At 42.0% G+C, this 9,884-nt stretch overlaps 1 protein-coding gene and 1 long non-coding RNA gene across 3 annotated transcripts in view; one reads left to right on the top strand and one right to left on the bottom strand.

The window, feature by feature from the left end:
- Nucleotides 1-8,509: 8,509 nt before the first annotated feature.
- On the bottom strand, nucleotides 8,510-9,368 carry LOC118169626. Its single transcript, XR_004752203.1, has 2 exons — nucleotides 9,246-9,368; nucleotides 8,510-9,148 (listed from the first exon to the last, which is right to left on the bottom strand). It is a non-coding gene; the product is annotated as an uncharacterized LOC118169626 (long non-coding RNA).
- A 204-nt stretch (nucleotides 9,369-9,572) lies between these two features.
- The window catches only part of SESTD1 (SEC14 and spectrin domain containing 1), a 60,683-nt gene continuing 60,371 nt past the window's right edge, over nucleotides 9,573-9,884 (top strand). Inside the window, exon 1 of one of the 2 annotated variants that reach the window (XM_035331038.1) lies at nucleotides 9,573-9,840. The gene's annotated coding sequence lies outside the window, so the exon portion shown is untranslated. The remainder of the gene's footprint in view (nucleotides 9,841-9,884) is intronic. The other variant, XM_035331035.1, reaches the window with a different exon arrangement.

The raw sequence follows: 9,884 nt of genomic DNA, 5'->3' as shown, positions 1-9,884 counted from the left end.
TGTTTGACACCTGCTCAGAAAAGCTGTTGAGTACTAGAGTCCATTGGAGTACGGCAGCCCATTAATGCTTGCTTTTGAAAATGCAGGTCTAACACTAGCACAGCAGTTGTGATCCTTTGTGGGAAAGTGCTCCAAATGCAAATTTTAATCAATGCTATTTCCCTATAAAATCAGTCCTTCCAGCTCCCTAATTATCAGCGCCAGGCTCTGAATTGCCATTATACCTCTCATATTGAGGTCCAGATTGAAACTGATATCTTCCTGTGCTGCACAGGAAAGGATTATCACCCTGCTGCTCTACCAGAGATGGGAGCATACGTCAAGCTGATTAAACGCTTTCCTTTCTCCTGTGTGCAAGGTTCCACCACTGCTACTCTCTTACTGTAATGCTGCTTATTGTTATTCTTCTTATAAAAAATAAAATAATAAAAAACCCTTCATGATGCTTCTGTGTATTGTCATTCATAGCTATTTTTAAGAAATGGCAAAATCAAGGTTGAGCCAACATTAAGCTTATTTTTTTATGCAGTTCATAAGTACTGTGACCACACCTGCTGTTTCCCTTTCCTCCTATGTTAACATTTTTGCTCCTGCTTTCTCTGAACAACCACAAGCCTCTAGATCAATAAAAGAAAATAAATGTTCAACAGAATAACTTACAGACACCTGAGATTTCAAAACCACTGTGAAATAATTTCCCTCCCCAGTAAAATAAATGTGAAACTCTTTGGCAAGTGAGTGCATGTTCTGCTTTGTTATGTGTAAATAGAATAAAAAAGAAAGCATGATTCCTACATTTGAATTGTTTGGAAAATAATTGTATGCTACCTGTTTCCATTACCGACAAGAAGAGCTAATTTTTTTGTTTAATAATATAAAAATCATCATATGCTTTTATTAGGTTGTTTAGTTTCCTTGTGGTTGGATATAACATTGTTATACTTAACTACTATATATATAATTTATTATTGGTGATATTTATTGCTAATAAAATAGTCAATGAAAATATGAATGTTATATTAAAAAAAAGTTGAATCCTTTTACTGCAACAAACTGTTTTGCACAATTTAGAACTTCTTTGTAGATTCTTTAAATGGAGAGTCTTAAGAGATTTTTGCAAAGCTTTGAGGAAAGTCTTTCTTTTTGCATTTAAACCTGAAATTAGAAATGCAGGTTATAGTTTTACAAGATTTTGCAGCAGCTCAGCACTCAGGATATTGTAGTTTATTAATGACTTCTGGGGGCATGCTCTGTCAGGGAAGATTGAAAATGTAATTAAAAAAAATACATAGTGGTCACAGATAAAAATAAGTATATTCATGAATATACAGAATAGAAAAAAAATTGAAATCTATTTAAGGGTGAACGTTTTGAGGCATAATCTGTATTAAACCCAAATGCAATGTTTTATTTACCAACTACAACAGAAAGACTCCAGGCTTTTGCTTGCTTCTTATTTTGCTGTGCTGCAGATTAGCTGCTGCAAATGTTTAAAACTGTGTACCTGTGTCCTGCTCTGAGAGAGAAGCAAAGAGATGATGTGTGTTTGCAGTTGTGATCTGGGAAGTATCCAGCACACACCAGCTCTGGGAGAGAAGCAGTGTTTGTGAGGAGTAACTTGGGTCTGGCCTCTAATGGCTGCTTTACAGAACAGAAGAATCCAAAGGTTTGTCAGTTTGACTATTATTTTCTGCAGCTAAACACTTCTTGTGTGCCTATTCCAAAGGGCTTCTGGTAATTAGAAATCTGATTTTATATCTTTGATATCGTCCATATACTTAAATGGTTGATACGTGATCTAAAGTCTAGACCACAGCCCTGCTAACGGAGCTACAGAAATGTCTGAAATGAACAGGACTTCTTGTTGACTGTGGCTGCCTGTACGGATCCAAGCTCGAGATGTGCGCTCTGGTGCAAAACATCTAATTCTGCAGATATTTTACACGCATAAGCAACTTTATATGTGTGAGTAGTCACCTTGAATTATAAATATCAGAGAACTAATTATATTTATGGGGCCTAGCAAGACTGGATCAGGAATTATTAAAAGTTTTTTCTTCCTATTCTATCAAAACTGGTTTAATTTCTTACAGTGAATCGAAATTTAAAAAGAATGAAGAAAGAAGTCATACATGACGGCCTGGGGAATCGTTGTGCAGTATACAAATACTGACTGATTTCAAAGCTTCTCCGTATTACCAAACATCTCAGCGTCTGTGCCATCTGCCACAGGGTGTAATGTACATTCAAACCCAGGAAGCTTCGAAGGCACCAAGCTTGGACTGGTTCCACTCAAGCTTCATTGAAAAACAAAGCTTAGAAAAGCCTGGCGATTCAAATTGGTTGGACAAGATAAAAGTCTTTGAAGAGGAGACTGGCGAAGTCAAGGACTGACACTAGAGAAGGGGCAAAGGACTCAGCGTATTCACAGGGAAGGCCATGCTTAATAGGAGGGAATTGCTTTATACCTTCAGGTGGAGTTTGATGAGTGTCCTTGGTGAAAGAGCTGGCTGAATCAGCCCCAGGGGGCAGAAAAGGAGCTATTTCTGACTTTGGTCTGTTCTCCATCCTGCCACACCATGTAGCTGCACAAACCACAATACTCCATGAAAAGGAAGGGGCAAGAGGGGCAGTTGCAAATGAAGCAATGGCACATGAAATCTGGCCTGAGATGAGCACCTGCAGAGGAGAGACTGCTAGAGAAGGCTGGAGGAGACCTGTGCCATCCTTCAGGTGCTAGAGGCGCAGGCAGGCAGGTAGCGTGGGCACAGCGTGAGGAGTTTAACCTAAATCCGAAACATGTTTAGAGCAGGAAGGAAACCAAGCAGAGAAATACTCAACCAGGTGTCTATTGTTAGCTAAGCCAAAGCTGAGAAGGCCATTTACTTCTGCTACAGCATGGTACTGATGGGGTAATCGCTGTGCGCTGAACAGGCCAGTGAGTCCAGAGAAGGGTTTCATGTGAGCTGGTAAGGATGGTGAGGAAGGTGAAGAGTTGCCACTAGTGTTAGTGCTGGTAACAGCAACCAGCAGGCATAAGAACGTGTTTCTGGGAAGGAGGAATAGGTGGACTGGGTGGAACAGAAGCCAGTGAAAACAGATGGGCCCTGTTTAGCCTAAGGAATGTTTAAATCCATGCTGCCTCTGATGACAAAACCTTGGTATGCTTGTGAATTTTAAGTGGGAAGGTTCATTAGGACAATTTGCTGCAATACAGACAACTCAAATGCTTCTTGCCAGTCCTGAAAACTCTAACTTTTTATAGTTTTTTTTTTCCTATAAACTTTATAGTTTTTACATATTTTAAATAATATGGTGGCAAATTATAAACAAAATATTTGCATTTAGGATAAAAGGCAAATAGTCTGGATCCAGTCACTGTTTATTGCTAGAGGACACAGGTTTTCTTAATGATAAAGTGTGGAAGACAGCCACAGCCAGTTATGAAAGAGGGTTTAAAAGAAGAATGAAAAACAATTATTTCATAAAATAATGTGAATTCAGCAGAGTCCTTGTAATATTTTTAAGCAGAAGAATCCCATATCCCTGCCTTTATTGTGTTACTTCAAATCCATCTGTATTTGAAATGTACTTCTGATTCAGTTAAAGCAAGCATTTCAAAAGTCCTGAAACGCAAGGACATGTAGAGATAAGCAATAAATATCAGTAACAGTTTAAAACTCTTAGAAAGCAATGTATCTGTTGAAGAAACACAGAGCCTGAGAAGCCAGATTTCATTCAGTATAAATTCTGCTTCCCTCTCCATCTCAAAGCACAACCTTGCAATACCTGAAAAGGAATAGAACTGCCACGGTTTTGCTGAAAGGCTTAAGTGTGCGATGTTGCAAATAGCTTTTCTGTGCAGTCTGAGGACAAACGCAGCAGCCTGGATAGCTCACCCTAAAAGGATGTGGGAGCCAGGCAGATCAGTGGGCCGGATCTGTTGGGTGGGCACAGACAGGCTGGCGGGAGCGTTGTGAGTCAGCTGCTGCACGCCCTGCACCAGGAGGGGGAGGAAGGTGTCTAGCCAGCTCCCCGAAGCCAAGCCAATACATGTAAGAAATAACAAGACCTTAGCTCTTATTCCTGAAACATGAAACGGATTTAAATGCATTTATTCACAGTACAAGAAATATGCTATTTCTATGCTATGAAGCCATAAGGTACCTGTAGATATTTGTTACTGTGTAACGAATCTGTTTGTACACATGCAAAAGGACAAATTTAAAATTATTACTTAATGAAGGAACAGAAATGTTTTCTCACAGTGCCATGTCTCAGGAGCGCGGTTGCATAAGTGTACGTGAGCTGTCTCTGGCTGTGCTCCCTGGGAATCCTTTCCCTTTATCTGCATGCATGTGGTAAATTTCCTTAGAATTTGTAAAACCAAAAGTTATTAGGAAGATGTAATTCAGGGTACATTGGGTTTTTAACCTGCTCACTGACTCACAGGAAGAATACGAGGACTTTTAACGGTCTTGTCTTTAGAAAGGGTCATTTGATGAAGTAATATATGGTATGAGTCTGTAAGATTTTTTAAAAATCTATTTTTTTTTCCTTTACACACAGAAATGCACATTTTACATGTTTTGTGAAATTTTGCTATATACTGTATATACAGTATATGTATATATATATGTATATGCAGTGATTCAGTGCAGGATAACATTCTTTGATAACCTTTCTTTTTATGGAAGTTTTTATGTGTTACCTTATTAAGTAAAAATTCTTGCATGACTTCGTTCATCTCTGCCCTATTTTTCCCATCTGTATGAGCTGTTCTGAAATTATGTTCATGTACTAGAAGACAAAGTGCCAAGTACCTAATTTAGTACTCAACAGTTACATCCAAATTTCAGTTCTTGTTTAACACCAAATATTGTAAAGACAAAAAGCTCAAGAAATCCTTGCCTCAGACTAGAAAATTATCAGCAGTTTGGTTTAGACAGTACTACTGATATTCTGCTCAAATAGTACCTAATAGTGGCCTGAGTGACTTTAACAACCTACTTGTAATGCTTGTGACCTCCTTGAATGAGGTCAGCATTGCCACCTGATTCCCCATGACTTCTGATGCATGCGTGCAGAGAAGTGACACAGGAAACCCTAGGGTTACAAACTGCTTGTAAACGGTGCAAAACAGCTACCAGTGAGTGGGATTTTAAAACACCTCTGTGGATTAGAAACACGTCCTGTGATTAGCTTTGAAGAGTTTTGGATGTGTTTGAAAATTCTGGGCATTCTGACTAAGGTTTTAGAAATATTTTAAGGTTAAGGATCAAGACAGTGAATTATATTTGAGACTACTTTGTTTGCATACAACAATGTTGATAAAGCAATGAGAAATTACTTCCATTACTTCATATTTCTTATCCTCTTTCAATTCACCGTGTCTCACAATGATATTGTCATTAGTATTAGTATACACCCTGGAAGCCAACTGCTGTTTGTAAAGTTAGAAAACCAACCTACAAGAAGATGAACCTATATAAAAAAAAAAAAAGTATTTAAAATCTGTAACTGACCGGTTCTTGTTAACATAGGCAGATTTGCTACTTTTACACTACAGAAAAAAAAATATTATTGAGACTCTCCTTTCAATGTGTTCCCTTTCCAAATGATCCCAGACTGATCCATAGAAGAAAAGCACAGATTTTTATTATTATTATTATTATTATTATTATTATTTTTTTTTTTTCTGCTGGAACACATTTGTTAACTCCTCCTGGTCAGAATTGTGCCAGACTCCAGAATCACCCAATATGGGGAATGTGCACCAAAGTGTAAAGCCATCTAAGACTACACTGCAGAACACCTGTTCCTTGATTTTTGACTTTTATCACCATCTAACCACCTTTATCCTGTCAATATTTTGCTATACCTGCTAGCAGTTCATTTTGAAGCTGGAAATTATACGTAAACCTAACGTAAACAAAATAAAAGGTGGTGGTACTGCATATAGCTTTTTCAGTAGGCAAATGCTAATAAACCTCATGGCCAAGGAGTGAGCAAGCTGCAGGGAGTCAGTAAGTAATCAAGCTTCCTGATAAAAGTCTGTATTTATTTATTTATTTATTTATTATTTTTATATGCAAGCAGAAGAAGCAAGCAGTGCGGTTCCGGCAGAACATTAGGCACTTTGTCTAAGAGCCATTCAAAAGCATCACTGATGACCAGTGCTCTCTCTGCTACTTTTAGAGTAAGCACTTCAGAGTCCTGTTTTTTCAGAGCTATTATGCCTTGTATGACAACTGGTATGGTGAGCACACTTGTTCCTCTTCTTCAGCAAGCACCACAGCAGTAATCCCTGATCATTCTGAGCCATCCATCACCAGGGTATGCTGTAGACAACCCAACCAAACCTGCTCTGTGGGATGGCACAGGCACCTAACAGGACAGGTAGACTGGTGCTCATCTCCTTCTCTAGCAGGCACAAAGGTGACCCGAGGCATGCCCATCTCCGTTCTGCTCTCGGGTGCCTTCCCACTGAACCTACAGAGACTGGATCAAGATCCATACCCTTGTTATGCCACAGGGAGACTGAGAGCTGCCTAGAAAGGAGGATGTTCCGTTTATACTATGGGGGCTCAGGGTCTGTTGCCAGGCAGAAACTATTTTTCCTTTGCAAGCTGAAATAAATTCCTGAAGAAACTGTTGAAGGAATGTGTGCAGCAGGACACTGACCACAGATAGCTTTGATTCCTATGAAGTGTTTCTGATGTTTCTCAGGTAGAAAAGCTAACAAGCAATGCAGCTTTTAGGCTTCTATTTTTTTCATAAGAAAGCCCTTATTTCCTCAGTAGAAAAGAAAGGACAAGTTATGAAGTATTTTATAGAAGATAAAAAGTAATTAAACAAAGTAATAAGTCACTGCAGAGCTTGCTGCAGGACATGCAATCCAACAGGCTATAATAATACTTAGAAGGATACAATCAGATCAATGCTTTATTGTTTCCACCTGAGCACAAATCATATGAAAAAAAGACACAAAATGCAGTTTCTTCAGAATCTTGCAAGGATTCATACTACTGTCTCATTACAGACATGTCATTCATGCAAAGACCTTTTTAAAACAAAGGTTTTATCTGTTTAAAATAATTTAAGTGATGTACTTCAAAGTTATTGCCAACATGAGATAGCTATTTACAATACTATTTTATACACTCTTTGGCAAGTATGATCTTAATGAAACTTAGGTGCCTCAAAACCTGTTGCCTCCACAGAGTGCCAGCCTGCATTGATCAGTAAATGAAATCTCACCGGTTTGGACTACCTGGGACGCGAGTGTGGATTCCATTAGGAGTGTGATTTAAGGCTGTGTTGCAATTGTTTCAGAAGAACCAATCTCTTCTAGGTTCAAGATTAAAAACTATCATTTGTGTTTAAAAGAACATTGCAAATTGTTATGCTAATAGCAGGTGAATGTGGCTACTTTCAGAATTCAGTGAGCGGTAGTTCACATATTGAATACTGTATAAGATCTTTTGTTTGTTTCTGTGATGTTTTGAATGTGCTCTGAATGCTTATGTTTCTGTCAGTTTCACTTCCCAAGCCTTCTAATATTTATCAACATAGGAGGGACTTTTCCCACTGTTTTGCCAACATGAATCTGCCTGTATGACAAACACGTAAGGCTTTAAAGTAGTAGATATCTTCACTGTTTACCCGTGAATACAACAATACCATCTTGTTACGATCATAAAGTGCCACATACAAAACATTCACCGTTTTTTATTTACAAATCATCATTGCCAGCCTACACTAACCCTAGTGCATAAAGTTATTTACTGACTTACAAATATACAGTTTATGGAGTGCAATGGTGTGCAACATATATCTCTACTTACTTATGCTAGATAGTGCCAGCTTGCGCTAATTAACCCTTCACAGTCATTTTTGACATGCAGGTAAAAACAATTGTCTATCCGCTGCATGGAGATGTAGAAGCAAATAGCGAGCAAGGCAGCAGAGTAAATCATTGCAGCTGGAGGATTTCCAGCCTGCCTGGTGCAAGGCTGTGCCTAGCAGCGCTAAGTGGAGCAAGAGAAAGCTGTGGGAGGCTCCTCTGAGTGTGGCATGGGGTGCTGCACAGTATGGCTACCGTCACACCTAGTGGCACCTGGGACCAGTATCATGGTGAGGAGCTGCTGCCCACTAGAACTGTGTGTGGGGGTTGGTTTGGTTTTCTTTGATGGCTGATTTTTCTGGAAGCGCAGCAGCTGAAGCTGGAAGCAGTAACTCCATTGTGAGAGCACGGCTCTGCCTGTAACAAAGGCTCTGTTGTGCTGGCACACAGCACAGCTCCCAAGGCTCAGGATGTTTTCAGCCTATTTACTTCTATTCATAGTTGAGTAAATCTGGCAAGGCTGCTGGAAAATTATAACATATATGCAGGCCTGTTATGATCAGATTGATCCTTGATACCAAAATACCCTTAGAGTTCCTTTTACTGGTAGTTTGCATGGCAAAAGTCACTAACTACAACTCTGAACATCCAGTATAACTTCAAACAAAATTATTCATCCCAGATTCTGTCCTAGCAAATCCCTCAGCAGAGAAGACATGGACAATTCTTTATCTTCAGCTCTCGCACGTCTGATGGGTTGTGTTCCCTGAGAGGGGGACAGCTTTGTGACTCAGTGGAGGCCAGGGATGAGGTCAGTACCACAGATGTGCTCCAACAGGGATGCTGAGGGCGATTCCTACAGCAGATGTTGACCAGCAGCTATGGGGAAAGCAGTGGTGCTTTTGCAAACTGTTTTAAAGGGAGAAACCAAGCAGTTGGAGCCTCTGTTAGATACAGTTCTCATACTTGGTTTGAGATATAGTAATATTTAATTATTCTGCAAATAACAAGAGCAAAATTATTGTTAGGATGAAGTTTGTAGATACTGTTTTTTATTATGAGCCATTAAATAGCCCAAAAATGATGTGTTCAGCAGATTTAAGACTGACAGCAACTTGACCTAGGGCAGTTAGACTGAAAGGAAGACAAGAGTCCTGGCTGTTTTTCTTCAGATTTCTTTCCAGCTTGCACAGTTTTGCTTGTATCATTTTAGTCTTGGCATCATGTAGTTTCAGGATGTGCATCCAGGATAGGGTCAAGATGAGAGGTTATCAGCTGCAGTCCGGGGAAACAAATTATTAGCTGTGTGGTGACCGAAGCACCACTGTCAAAGGGCCACCACAGGTGGAGGGAGCAGATAAAGGCTCTGCCCATACCATTATCAAAGACCACTTCTCACCTGCGGTCACCCCAATCAGCTGGCGTCCAGCACGCCGCCGCAGGCTGGCTCGTACAAGGGCCCTTGGTAATTAACGAGAAAGGGGCAGCACGCCTGGCGGCACCTCGTTTACCACAGGGGGCCTCGCACAGCTGCGTTTCTCGGGGGAGCGCAGCGCTGCTCCCCGTGCAGCCGGGCCCCCTCAGCCGGCCGCGAAGGGCCGGGGCCGGCGCTCGGCACCCCCTAGCGGGGAGGCGGCCGCGCATTGTCTGCCGCCGGGGCGGGGTGGGGCTTCTCGCCGGCTCTCGGCCGGGCCGGGACCCGCGCAGCGGCTCGGAGGGAGGGAAGGAAAGGAGGAGGGAGGGAAGGAGGCAGGGGCGGGCGGCTCCGCGCCCCGCAGGCGGGGGCTGCAGCGGCGCGGAGGCGGCCCCGGCAGCCGCCGTCTCCTTGCTGGCAGGGGAGGGGTCGGAGCCGCCCGCCCCTCGCTGGGGGCCGCCGCCGGGCCAGCGAGGCGTTGCGAGCCCGGCCGGAGCGGGCGGGTGGGTCCCGGCTCCGCCCCGTGTCCGCCCTGCCGCCGGCCTCCAGCCCGGCCGGGCCCCCGGAGCGCCGCAGCCCGGTGAGTAGGTGCCCGGGCGGGGGCTCTCCCCCCGCCGCAGCCCC

Source organism: Oxyura jamaicensis, chromosome 7 (assembly GCF_011077185.1).
Source record: "Oxyura jamaicensis isolate SHBP4307 breed ruddy duck chromosome 7, BPBGC_Ojam_1.0, whole genome shotgun sequence".
NCBI classification, from domain to species: Eukaryota; Metazoa; Chordata; class Aves; order Anseriformes; family Anatidae; genus Oxyura; species Oxyura jamaicensis.
This window is presented reverse-complemented; position numbering and strand designations above follow the sequence as displayed.